Source organism: Mirounga angustirostris, unplaced genomic scaffold (genome assembly GCF_029215605.1).
Source record: "Mirounga angustirostris isolate CCGP_5_RB_7025 unplaced genomic scaffold, mMirAng1.0.hap1 SCAF_10, whole genome shotgun sequence".
Classification (NCBI taxonomy): domain Eukaryota; kingdom Metazoa; phylum Chordata; class Mammalia; order Carnivora; family Phocidae; genus Mirounga; species Mirounga angustirostris.
This window is the reverse complement of record NW_026991718.1, coordinates 118,120,365-118,133,825: the sequence shown is the minus strand read 5'-3', so window position 1 is coordinate 118,133,825 and position 13,461 is coordinate 118,120,365.

Genomic DNA, 13,461 nt, shown 5'->3' with positions numbered 1-13,461 from the left:
CCTCACGGCCTCAGAAGGAACCGACCCTGACAACATCTTGCTTTCGGACTCCAGACTGGGAGAGAATAAGCCTCTGCGCTTGAAGGGGCTCCCTCCGTGGTCCTCCGTTACAGCAGCCCCGGGAAAAACTCCTGGAGATTCGAGAAGTCAGCGAACATTGCAGATGCACAGCAGTAAGTGCAGCCTCTGGTCCCCCCAGGGCCCTCCCAGCCCGGCCCCAAAAGGAGGAGCAGGGTGGGGCCGCTCAGGTTCTAGAGCTTCCTCCTAAACTGCTGGCTGAGCCTTTGTCCACAGGACCACACTGTCTCAGGAGCCGGACTCCCCCTTGGCTGCTAAAGCCACCCCTCTCGGGACCTTCTCCCATCTCACAGCTGAGCCCCACGCCTGACCACGTCGTTCCCCTCCCCGGGGTCACGTCCTCACTGGTAACAAGCCCAACGGCTAAGCCCCTTCAGGTTCAGGCTTTGGCGTCCGGGCCCAACCGCTCTCCTCTACCCGCCCTCCTGCATCGTCCCGTGGCGGGACCAGCACTCGAGAAATTCATTTTTGTGCATGATCCCTCTTCTCTCTCTCTTTCTCTCTCTTTCTTCCTTCCCTCCTTCCTTTTGTCCATCCCTCCTTCCTTCCCCTTTTTCTTTTTGTGCATTTTGAGCCTGTACCCACAGCCTTTTGAATGTCCCCGAGCCTGGGATTTTGTAGTCCCTGCCCATTGTCACCCTGGCTTTTACAACAAGCTCAGAGCCGTTGGAGATGTGACCCTAGCCTGGGAGGGAAGAGGGAGTCTCCTCCCAGCTGCGAGGAGGAGCGGGGGGCAAGGATTCATCACAGCCGCCACCCACCATAGACAGCCAAGGAGACAGTTGTGTCGCTGACTGAGCAAGACCCTAGGCCCCAGGACACCCAACGTGGGCACAGATGGGAATCCCCTGTGGGAGGTCTGTGAGCTCAGACCAGGAGAACATCCGCTGAGGTGGTCACACAGAGAGGAGATGTGAGGAACCGCCCCCTGGATTTTGGTAGGACCCCAGAAGGGCAGGGCCTGGATTCTGACTGAGATTGAATTTCCTGCCAGTTCAGGGGCCATGGGGTAGGGACTAGAGTCAGAATTCATTGATTTAAAAAAAGATTTAACTGGATATTTTCTTCTCATCTGAGTTTCTGCCACGAGCTTCAAAACAACACACCCCTCTAGGGCCACATCCTAACTGCTCCTCATTCCCTGAACACACAGTTGGCTCTTCCACTCTGCACGGGAGTTCTCTCGGCCTGGAATATGTCCTTTCTCCTTGGTTCCACTTGAAGAACTCCTATTCACCCATGAAGCCCCATCTCCCGTGTCCTCTCTTCTGTGAATGCTTCTCTAGCTGCTCCAGGCTGGGCCAGCCACTCTCCAGACTTCCCAAGGGGCTTGTAGAAGGTAGGGTTGAGTTCAAGGTACCCAGTTATTCTGCCTTTCCAGTAAGAATTCAAGCATTAGCAGCTCTCCCCACTTCCACTCCCTCATCTCTCCCTTTACCTTCCAGGGCACAGTCATAAAATCCAACCTGTTTATACTTGTTGCGGGGCGTGGGCAGGGAGACTGGACTGGACACTGCTGTCATACTCACTTCACAGAGGAGAAAATCGAGGGTCAGAGAGGTGAAAGGACTTGGCCAGGATGGCACAGCTGGGAGATGGTGAGCTCGCATTCAGACCCAGGCCATCTGGCCCCAAAGCCCACACTTGAGACACTCTCACGGCCTCCATCACATGTGTGTTCGGAGAGATCACTCCAAGCATTTTCCCCTGGGCGTCCAGGGAGCCCCCTGGGACCTCACCTGTGAGGTGAGAGGAGAGCAGGGGACCAGACAGCACCTGAACAGGCAGAGGCCATCAGAACAGCTTCCGTTCTCAGCCAGAAGTCTGGGGTCCAAACTCCCCACCCGGGAGGGGCTCAGATCACAGGATTCGGGGGGAGTCTGTCAGGAGCAATCATGCAGGCAGTGGCTGGAGTGCAGGCTCAGAGTTCCCAGGGGCAGATCTGATCAGGACTGGGCTGGGGAGTTGGAAGAGGTCTGTAAGCAGAAGGCAGGGCACCTAGGCATGGGGACAAGGGGAGACAGTGGTGCCAGGCGGGAGATCAATGCATGATGGACACGATCCCTCAATGTCCACAGACCTCTTCTGGCTTGAGGCAGAGTCTGGAAAAGCCAAGTCCCTACCAGATGCCTCAGGACTGTTACCACCCTCATCACTGCATAGGGGGCACCAAAGGAAGAGCAAGTGGGGTTTGCACAGTGACCTTCCATGTACGAGAACGCTGGATTCCTTCAGAGAGGCCTCTTAGCAGGGCCAGCTCTGAGCGATCAAAGAGGAGCAAAGCAGAGAAGCAGTGAGAGAGACCTGATGGTCCTAAATCTCCATCCCAATCCATAGGGCCCAGCTTCCTACAACTTTGCCTTTGGTCCGGGGAGCTCTGTTGTCTCTGTCACTTGCAATCACTGAGTTTTCACAGATGTCCTGCTCTCACCCTTGGCCTCCTGCAACCCCCCATTCCTCAAGCTGACTTGAGGGGTCCGTTACTTGCAACACAAGAGCTTCGGGTCAGATAGATCCCAAACCACCCCTTCCTCGGAGCTCCGGCCCTCAGTCCTGAAAGAGGCTGTCCGCTGACCTTGAGGACCCCAGAACGACTCCAGATTTTGAGACACCAACCAGGCAGTTCGTAAAAATCATCTCTTTTTAGCTTTAGTGTGCATATTAATTACCTTGAAACAGGTGCAAAATCAACCTCATTTATTATTTCTTTGAGCCCATAATGGCAGTTGCTGCGAATAAATCCCGTTAACCCAGGGAAAGGATTTATGGCCCCAAATTTACACCAGCCGTTTAATCATAGCACCTTTGCGCAGACAGACTTTCTCGAGAACAATTTGCCCCACAATTTGTCAGTGGGAAAATGGCCTCATATAAACGTTTGGAGGAAATAAATGCTAATCCAAAGCTCAGTCTTTCATTCTCCTAATTGCCCAGGGAATATAAAGGAGACAAACTTATTTACTCACAGCAGGAAGTGAGCTGTAATAAAGCATCACCATTGTGGGCTGAAATCAGTCCCTGACAGAGAGGGGAGGGGGCCTGGGGATTTACACAGCGTGCGGGGGCGGGGGGGTGGGGGGTAAGGGGGGAATGGGTGGGTGAGGGCACTGGTCAGTGAGACAGCCCAGTACCTCAAAGCCTCCCCTGCATTTTAAAGAGGTAAACCTCTTAGAGCTGAGTCGACTGGAGGCAGATCAATGGCTGGGCTGACATATCGGTCCCTCCCTCAACCCACCCTGGGCCTCCTTAACCCCCAAGTTGGCTGTAGGAAGGGTTCTGGAGAAAAGGGGCAGGTTAGGCCCCCAAGTCTACCCTGGGACAAAGAGGAGGTAGAAGAGGGTAAGACCACTAGGTGCTTATGAGCAGGCACTGTGGTGAAGGAGAGACCCAGGATAGCTTGCTGGGGCAGAAAGGGCTCACACCTCTACCTCATTCTTCCCAGGATACTCAATGGCTGTTATGGGCTGTCCCTCTCTGATCTCTCTCCTCTGCAGGAGCTCAGAGCCCCTGTTTCATGGTGAGAAAGATTCTTTCTGACCCCATGGCATCATAGCTAGGACTGCTGAGAAGTCGTCCTATAACATAGGATGTGAACCACATATCCCTACAGGGTGCTATTCTCATGAACTAGTGTGAATGATGCCATCTGGAGTTGTGCAGTGTACAACCTGTGTAACTGTTCAGAAACTGTCTTGGGACTAAAATATTTAAGGAATGTCTCATCTGTTCTCCTCTCCAACCCCTCCTGTCTTTCCCTGGCATGAAGTTACCTTCCCAAGGGAGCTGAGGACATGAATGCCAGGGTCCTACCTCCAGACTTATACTCTTCCTATCCAGCCTCTAGACTTCTCTCCTTTGTCCTGACCCCATCCCCACTCTTCCCAACTCTGATTCAATTACATTGTTGCAGAGCATCCTCAGAATGGCAGAGAGTGACTGGATTTGAATTCAACACAGCCACTAGCCAGCTGTGTGGCCATGGGCCATTTACTCAACCTTTCTGAGCTTCCATTTCCCCCTCTGTAAAAAGAGAATTATGATATCACCCAGGGTTGCCATGAGATTAGAGATAATGAATGTTAAGTGCCCTAGAATGTCACAATGCTCAGTGGATGGTTATTACTCTGGAGGCAAGGATAAGGGGTCCCAGGGGACCTCTCCACACTCTGCATCAGCAAGGAAGGTGAAAACTTCCTACAGAATAGGACTGTCTCACAAGAAACCAGACAGCCCACAGCAAAGGGCAACGAAAGGCTGGGATGAAGATCGTGGTTGCTCAGAACAGCAGTGCTCTGGCCCAGGGGAGAAGCCACATCTTCCGAGATGCCGCTCAGAACAATACAAAAGATCCCTGGGCAGTGATGAGCCAGGACCAGGATAGGGGGAGTTAGCTCTGTACCCCAGCGCCAAGAACAGTTTCACGAAGCTCGGACATGGCCCGGGCTGTGGGTGACAGGAGGCTGCCTCCCTCAAGAACCTACTAGGTGCCAAGTACTTCATTGCTCCTCACGACAATTGTCAGCACAGCTATGTGTTTTATTTCTGTCTTCCCCACGAGACAATCATCACCATAAGACCAAAGACTTTGTCTGTCTTATTCATCACTATATCCCTAATACTTAGCGAAGTGCATGACCTATATGACCTATAATGAGTCTTCGATAAATATCTGCTAAATGAATGAACAAACCCTCCGGGGTAGGGAGGGTGTCTTTATTACCATTTGACAGGAATGGCTCAGAGAGGTTAAGTGACTTGCCTAAAGTCACACAGCTACAGAGGGAAGAGAAAAGGGAAATCCTTTATAAGCAACTGTATCATGCCAGCCATTGCATGGGGTGCTTTACCTACATCACCCCATGTGCTCTTCACAGCAGCCTCATGAGTAAGACACTCTTGTCCCCATTTCATAAAAGGCAAACTCTGCAGGGAGGTTTTAAGTGGCCGGCCCAAGGTTGCACAACCAGCCGTAGGGCGTTGTGAAAAGCCAACCCCCATTATTCTGTTTCGCTCCTCATTACTCTTGCTCCCCATAAAAACTGCTCCGGACAACACAATGGGATGTTTTAGTGACAGGAGGGCAAGAAGCTCCCGAGGAAGTGGGAGGCCAGTGATGGATGGCAGACACCTCGAGCACACCGCAGCTTGGGAACGTGTGTGCCTCCTGTGTGACAGAGCGTGATCTTCCAGCTGCAGAGGGGAGAAGGGATGCTAGGGGGAGGGAACTGACGGCCAGGATGGCAGGAAGTGCCGGTGACAGTACCCGGGGTCATGAAAGAATCGCTCCAAGCCCAGGAGAAGTGCCCTCCAAGAGATGCTATGCTTTCCGCTAACCACAGGCCAGGAAGAAAAACATCTTATTCTGGGCCCAATTCTGGATTGGGTTATTGGATAATTTTTTCCTTAGCTTTTAACTTTTTAAATTACACAGTTAATGTATGGATACACTCACTATTTCAAAAAACAAATACAGAGATAAACAGAGTTAAAAAGATAAAGCTCCCTCTCCCTCAACCCCCCCCAACCACCAACAATCTCACCCCTCCCCAGAGTTAAACACTTCCTTTCCATTTGGCGTGTTTCCTACCAGACTTTTCTCTCCCTCTTTTGTTCTAATGATCTTACACACACGAGTGCATATGTGGGCGCACACACATACACACGCATCCTTGTAGCCACAGGAAAAGATATGGTATTGTTTTGTGTGCTTATATTTTGACGCAGATGAAATCCTACTTCAAGTTGCCATTCAGCAAACTTGCTTCCGTGACCCAACAGTATGTCTTGGAGATATTTCCATCCATCCTGATGGAGTAGATCCTTCCCATTGCTTTAGCCGCTATCAGGCACTCCACAGTGTGGATGTATCATTGCTGATTTAGCCCATCCCTTAATGACAGCACAATGGATTGTCTCTAATATTTCACTACACCCTAGAATTTGCCAGCATCATTTCCACCACATTTTGTGAGTCCAAGCAGGTCATGAGGCCAGCGGAGATTCACAGCTTAGATTCACCATATGGGAAAATGGACTCTGAGTCTTTAGAGAGGGACAACCCAATACTGTGTCCATGATCTTCAATTTATCAGGCATCCACTCCCTACCACAATGACCTCCATCCCTCCTGTATTCAAAATATGCTCATTCTCTCTTCCAAAAAATGTCATCCCCCTGTGCTTCATGCTCAGGCGTGGTGTCCAGGATTTCACCGGCTTTTGTGGGTCAGCACAGGCTGTGTAACAAAATACCATAGCCTACCTGGCTTAGCAACAGAGGCTTGTTTTCTCATAGTTCTAGAGGCTGGAATTCTGAGATTAGGGCACCAGCACGATTGGGTTACGGGGAGGGCTCTTGTCCCAGCTTACAGACAGCCACCTCCTTGCTGTGTCCTCATGCAGCCTGAGCTGGGTGCACACACACAGACAGAAGGAAGGATTTTTCCCTCTTCCTCTTGCTAGGAGGCTACCGATCCTATTGGATTAGGAGTCCACCTTTATGGCCTCCCTTCACCTTAATTATCTCCTAAAGGCTCCATCTCCAAGGACAGTCACATTGGGGGTTAGGGCTTCCCCATACGAATCTGGGGAGGCAGGATTTAGTCCACAGAACTTCTGAACCAGAGCCACAGGTAGATGAGGCTTGTGAGGAGCTCCTCCTGCCCCCCACCAAGAACCAGCATGCAAAGGTGAAAAGGGGACAGGACATCCACAGTAGACACTCCCAACCAAAAAGGGGAGGAAGAGTCCTTGGTTCATAGTGGTACTACAGTCTAGCCAGGCATGCATTCCCAATTCCTTCTGCCTCCAGGGGCAGAGAACAGCCCTTGATTAGGGGCTGGTTCAGCTCCCTGGGAGTAATTCCCTAGTCCAAAAGAAGGATGACAAAGAGGGGAGAATCAAGAGTTCTCTGTGGCTCTTGGCTTTCCTCTCTGAACTCTTGAATCTCCCCCTCTTTATCATCCTTCTTCTTCCTCCAGAAATAGCTGGCATTTGCAGCTGAATGGTGTTTTCAGCCTGCTTCGTGTTCATAGAAAAGTTGGGGACTCAGAGGGCTATTTTCACCTTGAACAACTATGGGCACTGTAAGTCCAAGCTTGCCGTGTTTTCACTGATACAATTCTCTTGAGAACTTTATGGGTTTCCTATGTAGCTGCTGAGGTTCACTCCAGTTGAGACAGGTTGCTCCCCCCCCCCATCACCCTCCCTCCAGCTCTTTCCCTCTCTCTTTCTCTCTCTCTCCCTCTCTCCTTCCCTCTCCTTCAGGGCCTTAAAGTTCTTAGAAGTCATTTTGTGTCACCAAGAGGGTATCAGTACCACCTTAAATCTTTCAGACACCTTAACAAGGGGTCTTAGAGCCACATCATTGACTCTATCCTTTTTTTAAGATTTTATTTATTTATTAGAGAGAGTGTGAGCACAGGAGGAGGAGCAGAGGGAGAGAGACAAGCAGACCCCACGCTGAGTGCAAAGCCCAACACGGGGCTCCATCCCACGACTGAGATCATGACCTGAGCTGAAACCAAGAGTCAGACGCTTAACTGACTGAGCCACCCAGGTGCCCCAGACTCTATCTTTAGGCCAGGTCTCTCATCACTTAAATTTTTTACTGGCCAGGGAGACCAGAGAGAAGAGATAATTTTGTTTTTCAACTCTAGCAAGTCCTCGACCTTCTATATTTCTCTAAAATCTGCTCACAAACCAAGTTGCTCCTTACTGAGCTCGTATTCCTCTGCCCGCGTTATCAGATCCAGTTAGGAGCAGGCAAGCAACCCTCAGGGGTCTTCACATTCTGTCCAGAGATCTTCTTAGGTAGACCCACAAGTGCACAAGTACCTTTTCTATATTCCAAACTGCCACAGGCAACAGATGTGTCAGTTGTCCCCGACTCCCAATATAACACAAGCTGCCCTTCCTCCAGCCTCTGACAACCCCTCACCAACCCTGCAGCATCTGCCCACCACCTAACCCCTAAGCCAAGACCAAATGGTTCGGGTGTTTGTTACAGCAATGCTCTGTTTCCTGTACCAACTTCTGCATCAATTATCTAATGCTGTGTGACCAGTCATCTCAGAACTCAGTGGTCTAAAATAACAATGACTTATTATTTCTCACAATTCTACAGTTTGACAGATTCCCTTGCTGGTGGTCTTGTCCAGGATGATAAACTCTGTAACAACCCTGACAGCCTCGAGCTCTAAGCCTTGTCATCAGTCTACCAGTGTGCCCAGGGGCTGTGAGAAGTTTGGCCCTCGGGACTAAATAAAGCACAACAAGGAAAAAAAAACAAGTGCTAGAAGTTTCCTCATGAATACAGTAAGAACCACTGGAGTTAATGGCCCCTGACATCAGGAGATTCATTAACAGAGGGATTCATCAACAGAGGTATAAAGCAAGGAGGTGACAGTTGGATCTACACTGTCCTTGCCTCACCTAGTACTTGGATTCCAAACTTCAAGAGGTACTTGGCCAGACCTCAGTATACTAAGGACATGACCATACAGTGAGAGGAGAGAAAATTCATCCAGGGAGGAGCAAATGGCAAGACTGATTGGGAGCAGTTCAACCAGGAGAGGAGAAGACCGAGGGGATAAGATCCCATTGCTCTGGACCTTAGCTGCTTTTTTGGGAACTAGTGGGTTAGTTATTTTGCTTTAAGCTAGAATGCACACAGGCTAGGCTCTGTGCCTTGTACCTGCATCTTTTTATTTAATCCTAATAGTGAATTGTGTGTCAGGGTTCTGCAGAGAAACAGAACCACTAAGATATGTATACATACGGAGATTTACTTGGAGGGACTGGCCCACACAATTATGGAGACCCAGAAATCCCACAGTCTGCAATCTGCAAGCTAGGGGGCAGTGGCATAATTCAATCCAAGTCTGAAGGCCTGAAGGCCAGGGGGGCTGGTGGTGTGAATCCCAGTCCAAGGGCAGGAGAAAATGAGGTGAGATATCCTAGCTTGGACAGCGAGGCTGGAAGAAAAGAGGTAAATTCCTTCCTCTACCTGTTGTTCTGTTGAGGCCCTCAACGAATTGGATGTCGCCCCCCTACGTTGGGGAGGACCCCCTGCTTCACTCAGCCCACCCGTTCCAGTGCGAACCTCATCGGGAGACAACCTCGCAGACACACCCAGAAGGCAAGTTAAATCTGGGCCCCAGGGGGGCCAATCAAGTCAACACGAAATTAACCCCCACACAAGCCCAGGAGGTTGGAACTCTGTCCTTTTTCATTTTAACGGTGAAAAGACTGAGGCACAATGTCTTTTTGGTTTGGGTTCCCCCCAAGGAGACCCTGAAACAGGATCCAAGTGCAAGTGACTGATGTGGGAGGTGATCCCTAGAAACACGATGGGTGAGGGAGGAGGGGAAGAAGAGAAGGAAAGAGAATTATCGAGCAGGTCACAGTGTGGGCAACTGACTCTTAGCACGCCAAGAGGAGCACCGGCCCTGACGCTGGGGGAGCCCGGGGGCTGGGGAGCTGGGGAGCCAGGGGACTGGTCCTCCAACCGTCCGCCATCGGAGGATCCACTACCTTTCCTTAAGATTTTATTTATTTTTAGAGAGAGAGAGAGCACGCGAGAGAGCGTGAGCAGGGGGAAGGGCAGAGGGAGAGGGAGAGAGAGAATCTCAAGAAGGCTCCCCGCCAAGCGTCGAGCCTGATGCGGGGCTTGATCTCATGACCCCGAGATCACGATGTGAGCCGAAATCAAGAGTCAGACGCTTAACTGACTGAGCCACCCAGGTGCCCCCAAGGGTCCGCTACTTTTGACTTCCCTTGCACCCTGAACACCCCAAGGCCAGAAAAATGCCCCCCAGGCAGTGTCAGGTGTTTGCAGAAAGCAGCCTTTGACCTATAAAGGTGACTATGATTAGGAGAGGGGCCAGCAGCATCCACTGCACTCAGAGAAGTGGCTTGCACGCATCTATCGGCTAGGGTGGGACTGAGAAGGACTTGAATCTGGCTCGGCCAGCCTCCAAAGCACTCCATCTGGACGATGCTATTGGGATATGGAGGTTTCTAGTCCGGGGCAGAGGAGGGGTGGGAGTCACGAGGACCCGGGCTCACCCTTGGGGGGCGGGGGAGGACCGTGGTTTGAGGAGTAAGGTCAGAGCATCTCCTTCAGAGCTAGCTGGGGGAGCAGAGGAGGCCGGCTTTCCAGGGGGGCGGTCCATGGTGAGGAACAGAGACTTGGGTTGAACAGACAGAAGGACGACCCCGTGCTCCAGGTCCGTGGAGGATGCTGGCCATTGCCAGGCCCCAGGCAGATGCACCTGTCTGGTGTCATCTGCACAAGGGCTCTGAAGAGGGACAGTCACCCTCAACTTGCAGGGGAGGACATGGAAGTTCAGTGAGACAGTCCAGACTCACAAAACCAGCAAGTGCCAGGGCTGGAGTGTGAACCCTTTCTTTCATACCGGGAGGCAATATTTGTGGAGCCCCTCCGGAGTCCTACTGCCAGCCCTGGGAATGCAGCAGCGAACAGAAGCGACAACTCACGGAGTCGCCCTCACGGAGTCCACAGTCCGGTGAGGGAGACAGACCACAGCCAGTAGACAAATGGGACATCAGATGGTGACTGGTACTAAAGTAGTAATAAGGCGGGGTAAGGGTGACAGCGTGTGGCATGGGCACAGAGCCTTTGCTGTTTGACAAGGAGAGCCCAGGGCAGGCCTACTCTGACACCCGGCCCGCAGGAAGGGAGAGCGCCGAGCGGGGACCTGGGAAAGGGCCGTCCACCTGGGGGCACAGCCGGGGCAAAGGCACGGAGGCCGCTGAGGACGAATGAGCAAGGCAGTTGGCTAGAGTGGGGCATGAGGTGGGGGGCACTCAGGGGGGGCAGGGGCAGAGAGGAGACGGGGAAGGTAAGAAGGATCACGAGAGTCCCAAAGGAAGATCTTGCAGCGACTTGACTTTCCCTGAATGAGCAGGGTGAGGACATGATCTGACTGCCAGCTTCGCTGGCCTCCTCGGCATCTTCCACCCTGTGGGCAGGGTCCGCTTGGCCAGGGCTTGGGGGAGCTGGGTTGGGACAGGAAAGAACACCCTCCTGGGCTCCCAGCCCTCTGCGGCTCTCTCTCCACCCTCCAGCCCATCGGCCACCCTCCCTTCTCCTCCTCCCTGGAGCCACTCACTTCCCAAGACAAATGGCAGCTTCTTCCTGCCCATCCATCACTGCTCCCGGGCCCATCCATTAGCGGCCGCTCCCCCATCCTGCCCCCAGCCCCACCGTCCTTGCTCAGGGACGGGGTCCATTGATCAGAGGCCCATCTGCCGCTTGTCACATCCTGGCAGCCCTGACAGCAGGAGACAGAGCTGTTGCTGGCTGGGCCAGCCTGAGGCCAAGGGAGAGATGAAAGTGCCCCACCCCCAGGACTGGGGGCTAAGGCCAGGGCCCAGCGGGGAGGGGCGGGCTGGAGGCTCGGGGTAAGCCCTCCCCAGCCAGACACTCTTATTCCGGGTCTGCCAGGGCAAAGCGGAAAGTGAGTTCCTAGGGACAGACTCGCAGGCGCGCCCACGCCCCCTTCCACACCTGCGTCTGCCCCAGCCTGGGTGTGCAAGCCAGGAGGGGCCCAAACACTTGAGAGCCCTCTCCTCCCAAATCCAGCTCTTCCCAGACTTCTTCATCTGCCTTAAATGGCCAGCACAGACCCCCAACCCGACCCTCCTTCGGATTCCTGCCAGAAGCCTCCCGGACCCGGCAGGCCCCTCTCACCAACCTCCCGGGTCACCCCACTAGGTGACCAAAGAGAGTGACCTGTAGGGACCTCTTGCCCCCCCGGCTTTGGGCTGGATTCAGACTACAGGAGGCACCGGCAGGAGAGCTAGAAGCAGGAGGAGAGAGGCTGGGATATTTATTCCCTGGCCCCCTGGCCTGCGGGATCCCTGCGGGTAAACATGGGTCCACCCATGGCCCCGGCTCTGCCAAGGAGCCCTTTCCACCTAGCCCCTCTGGGCAACCACTCCCCTTTGCCCCCTCCCCTGCATGTGGCAAAGGCTCCCCGGCATTGCCAGTCTGGGGATGGGCACTGCACCACCCCACGGCCCCTCATCCTGCCTGCCTGCGTGCAAATGGCCCCTTCATGATACTGCTCTCAGTTAACTGGTTTGAAAATGCGTCGGGTTCCTGGGTTCCCACTCAGATGTGATTCATACACCTGCCCTTCACTCTCTCCTAACCCAAAACCCCGGGGTGCAACATGGACACACCCTCCCTCACCCTCCACCCCAGCCCCACCACTTTTCTCCCCACGCCTCCATCATCTATCTGTCCCCCTTCTCAAGGCCTCTCCCATGTCCCCACACAGCCCCCACACTCCACTCTCACCCCATCTGACTTTGTCAGCCCTCGGCTGCCACGCTGCAGGGCTCCCGGTCACCCACACAGCAAGTGTCCCTTGTCACCCCCACGGGGAGACCTTCTCCATGGGGCCCACACCCCTCCACCCTTCTCTTGAGCACTTCCTCTTTTTGCCCCCATGTTCTCCTGCTTCGGGGCCTTTGCTCATGCCATGCCCTCCACTTGGAACGCCTTTCCCACCTTTCCGTATGTATATAAGTATACCTGCTCTCCTCGGAAAATGAGCTGTCAAGGAAGAAAAGGAGACTTTGCCGGGGGAGGAGAGGAAAGTCCCCTTGGGAACGGAAGGGGGTGCTGCTGCTGGGGGAGGCAGCGGGGCCCTTCCTTCCCCTGACCACTGCGGGCTCCTGCACCTGAATCCACACCTGTGAGGCCACACCTGGGCCGGTGCAAGCCCCAGGCTTCCCAGGCTCCCGGCTTCCTCTCCCTGAGCCCAGCCTCCCAGCCCCACCCTCCCAGAGCTGTTCCTTGAGCAAACTGCAACAGCCACTGCCCTTCCCTTCACACCCTATGTCCCTCCGCATCAGTTCCACTCCCGGACCCAGGCCCCGCCCAACTCTCCAGTCTCACCTTCCACATGCGGAGTCGGTGGGACCAACAGGTCATGCCCTCTGGGAGCCCACACCCCCATCCCAGACCATGTTCCAGGTATCTGCACCCCAGAATTCTCTGCCCAAAGAATCAGTAGGCCTAAAATGTCATTGGTGCAGAGGTTAAAAATCTCTGCTAGAGTTCAGACTATTTAAACCTATTTAAACCAGCCCATCTATCAAGCTCACTTCCAGGGTCTACACGGGCCTCTCCCCCAGGTCCATCTGCAAGACAGACATGTCACTAGTCTGGGGGGTGGCCCAGAACAGCAGTCTGAGGGTGTAGATGGAGGTCAGATCTGGGGCTGGGGCATCCACGCACATGCAAACAACACTCCTCACTGTGCAGTGTTTGTACTCTTGCCTCAGACCTATGGGGTGAGCCTGCCCAGGGCCACAGGTTGGGGTCAGCCTCCCCCTTGCCCCCCAAAGC